A 17,518-nucleotide genomic window follows, 5' to 3' on the forward strand; every position below is an offset into this window, starting at 1 on the left:
AAAAGAAGGAACAGAAAGAAGAAAAAGAAGATCAAAAGAAAAAACAAGTTTAAAATCTCAAGAAGAAGATTAAGATTCTAGGGTTTTTTTTCCCTCTCTGTCTCTCTTAAGTTCTAAGCTCAATCAATATCGTTAAAATGTATGAAAAAAAATGATATGTAATAATTAAAATTTCCAATATATTATATTTTATGATATATTTCTTCATTTCGCTGAATTGATTATCAAATATATGAAATATGTAGCCTATACATTACTTAGTATTTATTTAGTATCGTACTTTAATTTTATTTTGTTTTGTTAGTGTATATTTTTTTGAGTTTAAATTGGTATGTTTGATTCATGAATTACATTATTTTAGTCATGTATTGGTTTTTTTTTTCAGGTATTAAATTATGATAGTCAGGCTTAAATAGTTTTTGCTGAAAAATTAGTATATTTTAGTCAGGAATTAGATTTAAATTCTCATGTAATGGTTTATTTTTGTCAGAAATTAAATTAGACTAAATTCCTTATATTACAATATTTTATATTAGGGCTAAATATAATACGTGGACAAATTAACAGTCAGGAAATGATGAATTGATTGATTGAGAATAAAATTACTTGGGGAAGCGCGTAAAAATGATTGATTTAATTTAATTGAGTATTATAAAAATCATTTTTTCCAAAAAATCTATCCACCCTTTCATATTTCTCTTATGTACTTTAAAAAAACCATCCATCTCCAAAGCTTCAACAAAGGCGATTTAGTATTTTCTTATTCAATTTCTATTCGAATTCAACAAAATTGCAAGGTACATTGTTTTCTCTATTATTTTTATTGTTTTATTATTGAAATTAAGTTGAAAATATTATTGGTATTGTAGGGTTTAGAGTGCTATGTTGATCATCAGTTTTTTTGTGTAGTCATACAAAAACTGTTATAATGTGTGGAATATATGTATTTTGTTAGTTCTGATCGAATTTTCAGCTTTGTTACTCAAGTAATTTGATGCTTAGAATTGGTTGATGTTCATTGTTAGTATTTTTTAAAACAGAGTATTTTTTGGTTTGAATTATTTTAAATTGTGGTTGTGTTAACACCATGATTATTGGGTGTTTTGTTAGGGTGAATGGACCCAGTAGACGACCCTCACTACATGGCTGCTCTAGAGGATGCCCCACATGCTTTATCTGTTCCTGAAATCTTATGCATGTATATCTTTCCTAAGTGCACCCCTCGAGCCTAAGCGATGTGCAATTGCGTGTGTAAGCATTGGAATGATCTGTGGTTTTGGAAAGCCTGGATTCCTGATGTTGTTAGAGCTAGACAGGCCAGTGAAAGGTGGTGGATTGCAACTGATATTATGAGGCATAATGGGTATGGCTTTCATAATTCAATGGTTCAGGATTGGGCTAAGTTTCTAGATGGTTTGCGAAGGCTATTTAGGGATGAGGAAGACATGTGGAGTAAGAAAAGGAAGAGGGAGGAAGCTATTCAACTTGGTGGGCAGCAGAAGAAGATTAGGCTAGAGTAGTGATGTAGATAGTGCTAGGTTAATTACCCTGTTAGTTGGTTTTTTCTTAACTAGAGGGCAATCTTTTGTATAGTAACTGACTCTAAGTAATTAATGCATGGAATTTTTTGCTCTTGTCATAGTTTAGTGTGAAATTGTTCTTTTGCTTTTGTAAGGCAATGTCACCAGTATGACAAAGTATTAATGTACTTATTTGACAATCATTAATGAAATGAAGAAATTGAAGTACTGATTTTGACTTAATTTTGGTTTTGGTTTATATTCTGTATCTTTTTATTGTTTATTCTTTTTTGTTGCATAATGCTGGTGAATGGAAAAACACCCCTCAATTAGACTATGTTATATTATTTTTCTCATGAAATAAATTACCTCAACCAGGAATAAAATTCTTTCAGTCATAAATTATATGAATATAATAAGGAATAAGTACATTTTAGTCAGGAATTATTAATCAGGAATAATATTATTTATTTCAGGATTATTATCCTTTTAGTCAGGTATTAGATTATTTAGGGCAGGAGTTAAATTATATTTGTCAGAATTTATTTTTGTTGTAGTTTTGTTAAAGATTATAATATTTAAGTCAGATATTAGATAATTCTTGTCAGGTATTAATCTATTTTTGTCAGCTATAACTATATTTTAGTCAGTAATTAAATAGTTTTAGAGTTTATTTAGATTGGTTGTGAATAATTAGAGTTTTGGATTTAACATTTTTAAATAAGAATTAGATATTATTAGTCAGATATAATTTCTTTTATGTTAGGCATTGGTCAATTTTAGTTTGTAAGTAAATACATTTTAAATTGATAATAAGATAGTGTCATTCAGGTATTAGATTACTTTTGTCAGGATATAAAACTTTATTATCAGGAATAAGATTGCCTTCATCATGATTAAAAAGTTTGAAGTCAGGAATTAATAAATTTAAATCTATCATTAATATCTTAGTCAGTTATTGCATTATTTTTCACAGGAATTATATTATTTTTGTCAGGAATTAACCTACATTAAATTATATAATACAAATCATATAGTAAATTATACAACACAAATATTATGAAGCTAAAACCGCTTACCTCTGGTATGGCGTTGCTCATTGCAAGATCTTGATCAGTGAAAATTGATTTTGGTTCAATTCCACACATTGACTTTTTGAAAATTGAAAGCAACCAAACAAATGTTTCAGTCTTTTCATCAGTTATGAATGCACATCCAAACATTGTTGTTCTCCAGTGATTGTTTATACCAACAAATGGAGCACATATCAACCCATATTTGTTTGTTCTGTATGTTGTATCGAAGATTAAAACATCACCATAAGCTTTGAAATCTTCAAGCATTTTAGAGTCACGCCAAAAATAGCTCACAACATTATTTTCTTCTCCAAATTTCAGTCTATAAAAGAATGAAGGATCTTGATCTGCTCTTTCTTGAAGGGTGTCTAATACATTTTGCATGTCTCCACCTTCAACCATACTCATTTTCACCCCTGATACATAGTTAAGGTGATCTCTCTTAAAATAACCTACACATTCTTCTCCTCTAGCTTCATTGCTTATATAATTATAAGCATCCATTGGTTGAATACCACTCTCAATCATGCTCTCAATTAGCTCACCCATTGGAGCTGATATTTGCCTTTCTAATCTTAGATGATATCGTTGAACTGTTATTACCAATTCATGATTATGTTCCAACTCATGTGTAAGAACAGCAAATCTACCTTCGTCATTTTTCTTGAAACGAATATGAGCTTTGCATCCAGTTCTTGTCTCATTTACTTCCCTTTCTTTTCTCTTTCTTTCATCAGTTTTACCCAATATGAGTATTTCTACTGAATTTTGTTCACCTACAATCTTCATTTTACCCTTTGTCTGTCCTTCCTTAGAACATCTAAAATAAAACTCATACAGTAAATCATTATTATCTCTTCTCTTTGTTGATTTTCTGACGCTGAAACCAACAGATCTTGAATGAGCTTTGTATAAAAAATATCCATCATTATAGTCTGATACTGTATAACCTGCTAAACATCTACTTATGTTTTCATCCTTGTCATATTTGTAATAATCTGCAGCAAAAGTAAATATAAATTATACAAATGTCAAGAATTAAAATATTTTTGGTGTAAGAAATTATAAAATTTCAGTCAGGAATTAGAATATTTAACTCAAGAAATATATCACTTCAGATAGTTTGTAAGGAATTAAAGATATACAGTCAAAAATTAGATTTTACATATCAGGAATTATAGCTATACTGTCAGGAATTTATTTTCAGCAATAACATCATTATAATTACAGAGCATTTAATTATTAGTTGGTTGAGTAGGTGAAATATTTAATATAGTTGGTTGAGGGTCATTTATTCTTACCCTAAACGCATTGTTCTTCATTTATCTTTTAGTCAGGAATTACATTATATATGTCAGGTATTACTCTGTTTTTGTAAGCATTAAAATATTTTTCTCAGGAATTAAACTGTTTTTTGAAAGTCAAAGTCTCAGGAATTTGCATGTTTTAATGAGGAATTAAACAATTTATGTTAGGTATTACTCAGGAATCTAATTATTTTTCATCGGGTTTAAGATAATATTGCTCATCCATTGGTATGCTTTACTCAGGACTTAGATTATTTTAACACTGCATAAATCTTCTAATATTTATAATTTTCAAACAAACATACCTATTATATTTGCAGCATCTTCATCTCTTTCTTCATCATCTCTTTCTTGATTGGTGTTCTCTTCTATAATTACATTATCTGCTGCATTCATTCATTATAAGTCGAAATTTACAACAATCTGAAAAGAAATTAGCCTTGGTTGCAAATTATAAGTCGAAATTAACTCGAAATTAAATACGATCTAAAATTAAATTAACATTGCATGCAAATTATAAGTCGAAATTTATTGTATGCAAATTTAAATTGCATCCAAAATTGAATTAATTCTTTGCAAAAATTTATAAACTCGAAGTTGATTATGAACTAAATATGATCTGAAATTAAGTATAATCTGAAATTAAATACAATCTGAAATTAAATACGATCTGAAATTATGAAATTAAATTGAAATAAATTGTACCTTTTTCAGCAGTAATTGAGCTCGAAATTGATTCTATAGGTGAATCAGATTCTTCTTCAATTATCATTCTGTTGTTTGATTTCTCCATTTTTGTGATTTGAATTTTCTGAAATTTGAAGATTTGAATGCTCTGAAATTTGAGTAAATGAAGGAGTTCTTAGTTTCGTGAAATTTGACGGCGCTCGAAATTTGAGGAAAATGATAAATGATAAAAAATTCACACATTTTATAAAATTGGGCGCGGGCTTTGGTCGGGTATCTCAGGCCCGCGCCCTTTTGATTAAGAGCCCGGTCTCACGTGAGTCTAGTCTCACACAAAACGCTTTTTTTATTTATATTTTTCTATGGTCCCCTACAGTGGGATTTGGCCCGTATGTGGTCTGGTTCAAGGTGTTTTCTGGTTATTGAGAGTATTCAAGTTTTTATACTTGTTGGTTTTATTCGAATTACACATGTCCAAGGCTAGGTATAGAACAAAGAGCATGGCACACTTATGGGATAGATGAGTTAATTGAGTAAAAGTTCATATTGATATTCAAGGTTGAGTTGACAAAGGTTATTTCCAGATTACAATGTGTAATGTAGTTTCGAACTACATTGTTTAATTGATCTAGTAATGTTTATTATTATATTATTCTTTGTATTATGATATGTAGTGATTACCCAGCTTTTTGCTGACGTGTGTGTGTTATTTTGTTATGCTACTTGTGTTTGTGGCTATGTCTTTTTATTATGGTGGCCCTGCGACGATCTATTTTGGAATTTGTCCTTAATGGTGAGCAGTCAAGATTGTGTAAGTAGGTTTATCAAGTGATCGTAGCTAAAGGAGTTCAAGTGTTTCGATTAGTACGTTATAACCAGTTTATAAAGTTGTAAAAATAGCTCACCTAGTTTATTGAGTTGTAATTATTGGGATTTAGTAAGCCTTAACACTTGAAAAGTTGTTGAGTGTGGCGGTAATACCTCCGATTTAAGTGTATGTTTCCGCCATTTTATTTAAAGGTTGTTTATTTTTCCTTTAATTCTTGCTTATTATTAGTTAGTAAATCGGGGGTGTTACACATACATTCTATAATGATTAATTAAAATAATACGATATAACTTTTTATCACCTGTTAAACATTAAATAGCAAAACAAAATCACTAACAAACATAAATGTTGGTATAACGAAATTAATATTGAATTGTACATACCTTTGATCATATTATCTTTGATTTATTAAAATAAACACGTATTGATGATTATTTATTGGTTAATAATCTTATATATCATTTCCTAATAATTTCAACACTTTATTAATTAATAAATATCTATCAACTTTCACTATAATTTTGTTAGTACACACGTATATATAATTGTCATATTTTTAAAGAACTATTAAATTTTCTTATACATATAAAGTAGTGATTAGCAAGTGTGAAATCAAATTCATTGCAATATTGAGAAATAGAAGAAATACTAAATTATTTATGCGATGACTATTTGGTGGTGAAAATATTGAGTTTTAAATTACTCTATGTTATGTTTTATATAAGACAAATTGGACAAATGCTCATATAATATTTTCTAATGCAAAGGAAGTGAAATCAAAGTTTGAATTAGTTCAAAGAAAGTCAAACATACACGAAAAATTATTAAACATTTTAAAATTTCTTTGGGATCTAAATGCCATATTGTCAATTGATTTCATTTTTTCTTCCTTGAATACATTTTAAAGTTTTAAGAGGCATGACACTTATTAAACAACATGCAAGAAAAAAAAAATCCAATTTGCTAACCATGGTATAATTTGAATTAACTATAAATATTTTTAGATAACCTAACAAATTACCACCTTTAATTTATTTATTACTTTTTTAATACAAGTAACCACATGGAACAATTTTTGACAATTCTCTCAAATTATGCACCATTAACTTTATATTTATATACTATGTCACAAAGATAAGAGATTCATATGTATACAATATTACAAATCATTACCAAATTAAAATCAATTTACTGAACTCACAAAAAGTCCTAGAGCTTCATCAAAATTTAGGCAAAAATTTATCATATGAAATTCAAATAAAAAATCTCGAAAGTAAGACAAGATAAGTTGAATTCCTTGAAGAAACCAATTATTTTATATTTAATCTAAAAATCTATAAAAAAAAAATAAAATAATGGATGGGAGTAGGAGGACTAACCATGGGTTATTAGAAGCTTACAAACTTCAGCGTTGAACTAAAATCACTTCCTAGAATTGAGTGACTTTTTTTTTATCTTTTCCGTTTTCACTTATTCTTTGGAAATTGAACTCAACATATAGCTCCTTTCATCTAGAGAGAAAGAAAGTATATATTCTACGAGTATTAGTTTTTGGGTTGGTGGCTGGGTGGAAAACATCTAATTTATAACGGTTATAAACTTTTTTTTTTTCTCTTAATTGTTCTGGGAAAATTGATTAATTACAAATGTTATGAATGTATCATTAAGATTTATCATATCCTACTTTACAATATAAATGCAGCATATCATGTATGATTTATTACCATATTTAGTGACTCTCTAACTGTACCATTATTTGAATAATGCATTAGTATTAAAGTTTGCAATAATTTTATTATTTATTACCATCTACTCTATCCACCCTATAGTATAGAGCTTCTTTGCACTTTCATGGTCAAACTTTCAAACCATTTGACAATATTTCATCAAGATATACAAATAAAAAACATAATTATTTCAATGTGTAGTTTTATTATACTCCGTATATGTTTTCATGAATATTGTTAATACATAATTAAAAAAAATAATTGATAGTCAAAAATACGTCTTGAAAATAGCGCAAATAAAAATGGGATATATATTACGAGTACTAGTTCTACGAATTTTTTCTTATTTTACTTTGACCATATCTATTACTTATATGTAAAATAAAAGATGCTACGTACGGAGTACTAATTAATTTATGCTCAATTAATATCAATTCAATATAAACTCACATGTTAAGTTCCCATCTCAATTACGTTGATCTAATATTTAATTTTTATTATATATTCTTTATTGTTGTATATGTGTGACAAAACCTAGATGAACTTGATATTGTCATTCTTCGTGTCACATAAGTGAGGATATTATTTCGACTAATGAAAAGGAGAATTTTTTTTGGTAGAAATTGAGATTAGATTAGAAAAACATAAAGTGCGACAATTTTTTTTTTCATTTTGTATTGAAAAAGGAGAATTACGTGTTAATTTGGAATGAAAAATATACAAATGCCACATAAGTAGAGTTAACGAAAAAGATTTAAATAATTCAAGTGTAGAATTAAGGAAAAATATTTAAATAAATTCAAGTGTCATGTAGGTTGAAAACAACAAATAATAATTTTGGATTTAAATTATTGAAAAAAAAAGGTATTTTGATATTAAGAATTTTATCCAAATACTATCCAATGAATTAAGAAAAAAAGTTTTTATGAATTATTTAATTTATAATAAACTCACGTGCAACATATTAAAACAAGAGTTGAATCTACTACTAGTATTAATTGAAATTATATTAAATCAAATGTGCACGGGCTTATATCTAGTAATAATAAATTCAAATCATATTAAAACAAAAGCAAACCCATCATTGTGCATCAAACGTGCATGCTAACAAATAGCTCAATACAAAGAATGTTTCCATATCAAATATGGGTCTAATCATAAAAAAAAAAAAAAAAAAAAAAAAAAAAAAAAAAAAAAAACAAATGTCTTAACTCTCAATTAAAAAAAAAAATAGTTCAACTGAAAGAAGAAAACCTGAAGAAATTTGACTAGCTAGTATAGTTTAGCTAGAAAAAAGGATATCAAACTCTGAAATCAAATCATCTCTGATCTTGGACATGTTCATTATAAGTTGCAGATGTTTGGACAAACATTCTTGAACCACCAAAAACTTATCAACCATCGTTGTAATCGTGACAACTCGAGGATTATCATCATGAATTATTATGCGGCCTAGATTGTATGCCTCTGTATAACCTTCAATGAGCAAGTCATTCACATTGTTGAAACAATCAATCAAAGTCGTATAAGAACAATAGTTATCCTTCTTGACCTTCATCCAAGCAAGCCTTAAATTATGAGGTATCATTGAACTCACACCCAGTGTTTGCATTGTTGATGTTGCCGCGTAACACAAGTTGTGAAATGCCTTGGAAAATGTCCTTACTGATTCTCTTAGGAAGTATGTGTCGCGGCTATCAGTCAATGTCTCTAGCTTGATGTGAAACATAAGGTAGTGCCTGTCGACTATTGAAGTATTAATCAAACATTTCAGCACAATCATCTAAGTAGGGTTTCATCTGTAGTAACTCCTCGAGGGACGCTTCCTTCAGGAATGTCTTCACTAGGCTAGTGTGGAGTAAATCAACTGCATTGCTAGCATTACTTTGATCTTCGAAATAAGAAATAAAAGCTGATGCTCTAGCGCGTTTCCTTGATTTTTCAATATCAACACTCTCAGATCTATACGCTTCATTTGTTCCTTCAAACACCTCTGAAAAGCTCCTGATAATCAGCTGCATGAAACAAAAAACAAAGAACTTTAGTTGAAGAGTTGATCATAATACTAGATCAGATAAGGCGTAGAAAATTAATTATAAGGTAGTTTTTCACAAAAAGTGCTTAAAAGTACAATATATATAGAGCTATACATAGAAGTTTCTTACTTTAGCAAGGACTAGCCGAGCACTCAAATTTCCTGCTTTCGCGGCTTTGAATATATATCCACCCATTTGATTGATCACTTGGAATTGAAGCATAAGTTGGTCTAAATCACCACTGTAAGAGATTTGACAAGAGTAGTAAAATTTTAAGTACAAGTTCTAATCTAGTTTAGGCTCAAAATAAAACAAAATAAAAGTCACAAATTTCAAGATAAAAATAAGAATAATGCAATTAATGCAGAATGGAATTGCATATATACATACCTTCCCCAAGAAATTACTGGGTTTGGTTCAAGAGAATCAGGAAAATAAGATCTTGGCAAGTCTCCAAAAACCGCGGATTTTAGAACGCATTCTTCTTGAGAAAGTTTCGAAAATTCCTTGCAGCTGTTCAAAGATTTCATATATATAGGTGTGTAATTCTAACTAAAAAGTCATTACAAATATCATCAATTGTTGGTACCATCAAGAACAAAGTGAGACTTGTATATATATGCTATGAAGTTCATAAATCTCCATCATTGTCACTATAATGAGTATATAACTTCACAAAGAAAGAAATTGAAACCAAGAGAACAACTTAGCTTATTTATTCATGTTGTGCTTGCCAAAAAAAAAAAAAAAAAAAAAAAAAAAAAAAAAAAAAAAAAAAAATCCTAGTGAAAACAAAATGTACTAGCAGCACCAACTCGACAATAATAAGTATAGCTAAATAATTGGTAAAATTAAAATAAGTTAATGGCTCTTACGTGAAAGATGAATTATATACTTCAAATCCACCGTTTGTTGGTGTTGCAGCCACACAAACCATGATTAATTTCCAAATATCCCGAGGCAACTTCGAAATTATTGCTGACATTAAGGGCAAGTAGTGTTACTATAATCAAAATTATAGCATGCAGTTACTGATTTACATATATAAAACATTGGTAGAAAATTAATTATGTAGTAGTTTATAACTTACAATTAACATGCATCAACCGTATCAATTATCTATTAAACTTACTAAGAAAAAAGAAGGAAATAGCAAAATTTACGGGAAGGAAGAATCTATAGGTTTATCTAATATATTAATTTTAATTGATTGCATTAATCAATCTCTAGCCATCTTAGATACGAAGTATATTCTATCATTATTTGGTATTGATCGAAGATTATTGAGCTTGACAATGCCTAAAATAATTATAAAAAACAAAAATGATGATAAAATTGATAAGATGGACTCTATACTTTTATAGTTAGTTCAATCAATGACTAAGAAAAAACAAGCACGAACAATAATTTTCAAATAATGGGCAACTAAATAAGACTTCAGACAAGTGTTTTTTTTCCAAATTTACTTCTCATTCCTTTTCCACTTTCACTTCTAGTGTACGAAGAAGAAAGAGACATTTCAATACAAAATATATATATTTGTATGTACTGTATGTCTGTATGTAGTAATTAATAGCTAGCTAGTACAATAGTAAATTGGCATAAACATGCACATAATAGTTGGAAAATTGCAAGTTATTAAGTAACTAGTAAATCCATTTCCAATATTGAACATTTGATGAAATAACTAGGTCATTAACAATTTTACTTTAAAATTGAAATGAATAAGTGATAACGACTTGAATGGTATTTAATACTTCATGCGTAAATTATAATTAAAGATGACAATATTGATAAAAAAAACAATTTAGTAATCTACCTTGTCCTTGCACTTAACCTCCTATTAAGGGTTTTCATAGTTTTATATTTTTTCCAATTTGCTTCTGATCTTGATAAAGCTACTCTTTTAACCTTTTTTTGGCACCTCGTCCTATTTTTGGTTGGAAATTTCACTCCAAAATTACTACAGTTTATTTCATGTTTCATTTCTTCTTAATGATCAATAGAGTCATGGAAGGTATTTGGGATGAAATAAATTATAACATAAAATCAATGAGATATAAAAAAAAAAAGTATACTTAAGACAATAACCCTAAATTGATAATTTCATTTACTCCCTCCTTTTATTATATATATATATATATATATATATATATATATATATATATATATATATATATATATATATCTTCCAACTTAGTGCAACAATGAAATGAAGGAGTTAAAGCCTGTCTCTTATTTACTATTTGGGTAAGCTAGAGAGAAAGTTGTATGTTTAGAGACATTGGTATTAATAAATAACATTGTGTGGATTATGTGGTGGGGGTAAAGTTGGCTAAAAGTTAGAATTTCTTTATCATACGAACAAGAAACAAAAATAAGAAGATAGAAATATATATATATATATATATATATATATATATATATATATATATATATATATATATATATATATATATATATATATATATATATATATATATATATATATAGAAAGTAGGAAGATGAAAAAAAAAAAAAAAAAAAAAAAAAAAAAAAAAAAAAAAAAAAAAAATTAGAGAGAGTAAAAACAAAACAAAAAAAAAAAAAAAAAAAAAAAAAAAAAAAAAAAAAAAAACCCTAATTTGAAAAGAGGAGTTCGTGTAACTTGCATTACCAAATAATTTAATCTACTATGTATATACTTATATGATCGATAGATCGATTGATCTTTATTAGAATTAATTATTCTACTGGTGCAAGGATTATTAACATGTGTATTTTAGGAAATAAATGAATAGAAGATTCTATTTATGATTTGTTACTTCTATTTGTAATTATACAGGGTAATTCAAATTATTCAAATTATTATATATAATGCATATATACTTGAATGTTATGTTTATGTTTTTATTATTATTATTTTTTTGAATGTGTAATATATGTCCTTTACTTTTTAAATTGTTTTGGCGAATTTCTAATTCCTCTTCTCTTTTCCCTGCATTTCTTAATTCGACTTAAGCTACATCTGAGAAGAGGAGATTGAAGATATAGGGTAGCTAGGGATAATGAGTATCAAAGTGCAATAAAAGAGGGGATGTAATAACTAATAGTTCATTTTTATATAGATCTTCTCTAATATTTTATGATAAATATCGGGTATGGATTGCGTCACAAAATAAGTATCGGTATGGAAAGGAACAAGTACAGGGAAAACAAACATTAGTATCGGGCTTTATTTTATGTTCGTCTTTATTAATTAATCCCTCTTTGAATCATTATTTCTTTTCGTGCCCAGTGATTGTTATAGCTACTTTACATAAATTATTGCCTTTAAAGGGGGCCAATAAAATTAAGAATCATCTTAAACTTAAATTTCGCCACAAGAAATTAAAAGAAAATACATCAAAATAACATAGAAAAAAAAGATCATTGAATTGCAACATACCATAACTAGCTCAACTTAACGAGTGTTATTCCCAAGTTTGAAGACATGAAGTTATTATTTACCCCTAATTACTTAATTAGAAACACTATTTTTATTAACCAAAGAGGTTTTTATTAAAACAATGCATGAGTAAATTTGATTGTTTTTTCTCTTATTCAGATTATAACCTCCCCTTGAAGGACTTTTTTTATATGTGCGCGGGCATGGAGGTGAGTAACAAATCCTAATATAATTGTCCCTTGGATTTGATTATTTTGGACATTCTAAAAAAAAAAAAAGGTTTAAGAAACTTATTAATTTAGCTAGTTTTTGTTTTGACCGATTCTTGTTATTAAGATAAATGGTTATTGCTTAGATACTTTCATTGAGTAAGTTGTGTCCAAATATCAATTAAAAAAAAAAAAAAAGAATTATTATTATTATTTTTTTGACAAGTAAGAATGCCTTTAGATAGCCTTTTTTTTTGTGCTCTACCCGGTTCACCCTTTAGGCTAATCCGGATTTTGGAATCAGTTCTAGATGGTTAGGTTTCAATTCCCTCCCAATTGTTGTTGCGGGGGATCGATTAGATAGCCAATTTGTGATCTTATGGCATATACACATGTAATGTTATATGATTAACAATATGTGTAGCATAAGCCTAACATTTTATTATTCAGATAAAAATCGAAATTCAATCCAATCCAAGTCGAATTATTAATTCGGATCGGATTCAAACTTTAAATCGAATCGGATTGGATTGAAATTATTTAAAATTTCAAATTTTCGGATTGAATCGGATCGGATCGGATCAAACTTATCTTGTTTGAATAAAAAAAATCGAATAAATTGAAATGAAACCACAAATAAGGATTGTTTGATTTATATTAATCGTGTAAAATTAGGTTGATAATTACATTAATCTAAATTATGTAAAACTATGTTTTCAATAATTATATTAATCGTGTACAACTATGTTTAAGATTAAATTTTTTATATGCATTTTTACTTTAATAATCATTTTAGGCCCTAAAAATTTGCAATGTATTAAATTCATGTTTTCGGATCGGATCCAAATGACTGAATTCTAATTCGGATTGAATTGATGAGAAATTCGGATCGGATTGGATTTGAAAGTTAAGAATCGAATTTTATTTTGAATCGGATTAAATTTGGCCTAAATCCAAACCGAAAACTGAATAGACACCCCTACTATTTTAGGCGTTTCCAATTGATTTTTACAATCCTTTCTTATAATATATAATATTCCAACTTTTCCCTATATGCTCGTCATTTATTTTATAACCAATGAAAATAATTTTTTTAAAATATTTAATTTATCCAATATTATTTTTACATATTTCAAGACTTCCTTTTAATTAAACTAATTAGTATGTGGCCCGGACGTTGCACCGGGTTGCTACTTTAATTGAACCTTGTGATTATATGTATTTAATTTAACTTTTTTTGGGTCTTTTTTTTCTCTTTTTTTATTAGTCTTTGTGATTTGCAATTATATATTTATAATATGGTTGCTAATTGATTTAAATGTTAAATAATCATTTTTTTAATTACAATTAATATAAGTTTTAGCACACAATGAGGAAAGCACGTTTTAGACATTTTCTTTCTCTTTTTTTTTTATAAGACCCCATTCTAGACAAATTATTTTGGTTATTTTTATCATCTAGAACGAGTAAAATTGAATTAAGACAGTAAAAATTACTCAAGTCTAAAATTGTATTATCAAGGATTCAATTTATTTTAATTCCTACTAGTACTAATTTTGGTATATATTATGAAAACCTGAAGCCTCAAATTTTATAAAACATTGTAAGAGTTGTAACTCATCAACTAAAATTTACAAAAATAAATAAACAATTTATAAGTCTAACTGTTTTTTAATGAAAAAAAAAAAACCTAAAATCATTAAATTGTACCCATTAACAAAAACAAACATTATTGAAATTTTAATTTGAACCTTCACAAAAGTATTTGATGAGACAGCTTAAAAAAATTACCACCACTAGGCCGAGCGCACATATTCAAAACCACCCTTACTATTTCACAAATAAATAAAAATAAAAAATAAAATTTAGGATTTACCACAAGTTGGAAGATCAGCAACTTCATGAGTAGGGAGAACAGCAACTTCACGATTAAAGAGTTTATCAAAAAAATTCTTCATTTTTTTTCTATATTTTCTTGATGTTGAGAATGTGGTTATTCAACAATACACTTCCTTTTATATCAGGAAAAAATAATTGATTTTTTCTTTTCAGCTTTGAGTGATGGGCTGCAAAAATTTGTAACAGCAAAAATCTATAATTTGGCTCATAAATGTTAAGACCCTAATTTTGTTTTATATTAGTGACTGTTTGGGAATACCATATTATTGGAAATAATATTGTACATCCCTTTGTATATAGCATCCATAAGGTTCTTATACTGTCCTGATAATACTTGTTCACTTTAAATTACTAAAAATAATTTCAAATCAGTTCCGTAAAATTAATTCCAACTCAGTAAAAATCAGCAGCTTTATAAAAGAAATACAATAGAAAACCAGTAAAAAAATTAATTTTAGTTCAGTAAAATTAATTTTAGTTCAGTAAAATTAATTTTAGTTTAGTAGAAAATAAATTAAGTTCAGCAAAAATAATTTCACTTTAGCAAAATTAAGGTGAAGTAAACATGATCTAACACGAGTATAATATAATTATATAAGTTGAAAAAATAATTAAAGAGATTTTTTATTTTATTTTTTTCAAAATTGTTATGAGCCCACCACATATTTCTTGAGGAGGTGTATGTGAGTCGGATGGTAATATGGTATCCCATTGTATCAAATATTTATTACTTTTATTTATGTAATCTTTTTTTCCATCTAATATAACATGCCAGATCATTTACAAATTATTGATTATGAGATATTATGTTTTTGATATTTTCCAAAATCAGTGATCATGAAATATTATATGACTGGTTACCAAATTTGTTGATAGCAAGATATTACATTCCACATTCCTAATCTTTTTTTACCATATTGGTTGATACTTTGAATTAAGCCTGTTTACATATCAGATATCACATTTTGGATCGGATATCCGAATACTCAGATATTAGAAACTGATATCCAAATCCGATTCGAAAATTTCGGATATCCGATCCGATATTCGAATATTCAAAAATTTTGGATGGGATGCTTCAGATATTCATTATCCAATATTAAGTATAATTGATTATGATTACTTTCTAAATTTCGCTAGTTTTTCCGTTTTTTATCGTTGTACAACATATTTTAACAAAATGATAATTTTTTTTTTTTTTGCAATAAAATTTATCATAAAATATATTAAGAATATTATAATAAGTTAATAATACAGAGAATGAGGGATAGCTCAAGTGGTTAAAGCTCAAAAAAAAAAAAAAAAAAAAAGTCAATTTTATATAAATAAGTTTTTGAAAAAAAAAAAAAAAACTCATCAAAGCGGTGAAACAAAGGAAAATTGAATGTATGACGCGTCTAATCATGAAATTTCATATGATATATCTTTAAGACTTTTCTTGGATTAAAGTATTAAATTTCGATGGTCAAGTAAGAAGCATATATAATACTCACGCTATCTATCCCACAATAAGGGTTTGTATTCCTTTTTTGAGTCTCTCAAAATATGTTTTCCATTTGAAATTATTTTGCTTTAATCATAAAATTATTTTTATCAAAATACGATCATTACATAGTAAAATTTTTGCCCATATTATATAAGGAAAATACACTTTATTAATCCCAATTTTGGCCAATTTACTTTAAATAATCCCAATTATCGATTATTTTACAATAATCTCAACTTTCACCTCCGTTTTCTTTTAACAATCCCAAAAACCTGCTATGAAGGTTATTTTTTTAAAAAAAAAATAATTAAGATGCCACTTGTCACACATTTATTGGCCCAATAAAATAAAAACAAAAAAAATCAAAAATTGAACCACTCATACACTGACACGTGGCCAGTTTCGGGGGTGTGGCTGGGAGGGAGAGTCGTTTCCGGTTGGCGTGGCTAGATAAGTGGGTGGTTTAGGGTTGCAGCAGGAGGTGGAAGTGGCTGTTGGGACTGAAGAAGGTGGCTGCCAGATTTTTTATTTCTTTTTTTTAAAAAAAAAAATTGAACCACTCATACACTGACACGTGTCAAACAACCTACAATAATAGGAGGTTGACTTTTGTTCACCGGTTTAGGATTGAAGAAAGAAAACCAAGGTGAAGTTGGGATTATTGTACAATAATCGATAGTTGAAATTATTTAAAATAAATTGATAAAAGTTGGGATTATTAAAGTGTATTTTTCCTACTATTATTTATTTATTTTTATAAGACCTAAAATTAATTTTGAAAAAAAAATTTCTTTATTTAAAATAGATCTGTTAAATGAAATGTCACATTTTTTTTCATTGCAAAAAATCAACACAATAATCCAAACTTCATTAATTATTATTTTATTTTATTTTTCACCCTTATTGGTTTCTTAGTGGATGTCGAGATTCCCAGCCTTCCAAGTTATTTTAAAGTGTTGTTTGGTTGATAAATAAAAACATGAAAATTTGAAATTCTTAAGAATTGAAATTGTTTGGAGTTGTTTGGTTGACAAATTCATGGGAAATAGAAATTCTCATGAATTCCCACTTCCCATAAAGTGGAGGAAGTAAATTATCTAGGGGGGACCTAGGTAAGTGGAACTTCCTATGGGAATTTCCACTTCCCTTAGGTAACCCAATGCTTTTTAGAATTTCTTAGAAAGTTCAATTTCATGGAAAATCAAATTTCCTATATTCAACCAAACAAGCCAATTTACATCCTAAAATGTGTTGCTTATCTTCTTCAACTTCTTCACAAAACTTGCAAAGCTCCAAGATTGAAATAATAAGCCCT

This window comes from Chenopodium album, chromosome 11 (genome assembly GCF_948465745.1).
Source record: "Chenopodium album chromosome 11, dcCheAlbu1.1, whole genome shotgun sequence".
NCBI classification, from domain to species: domain Eukaryota; kingdom Viridiplantae; phylum Streptophyta; class Magnoliopsida; order Caryophyllales; family Amaranthaceae; genus Chenopodium; species Chenopodium album.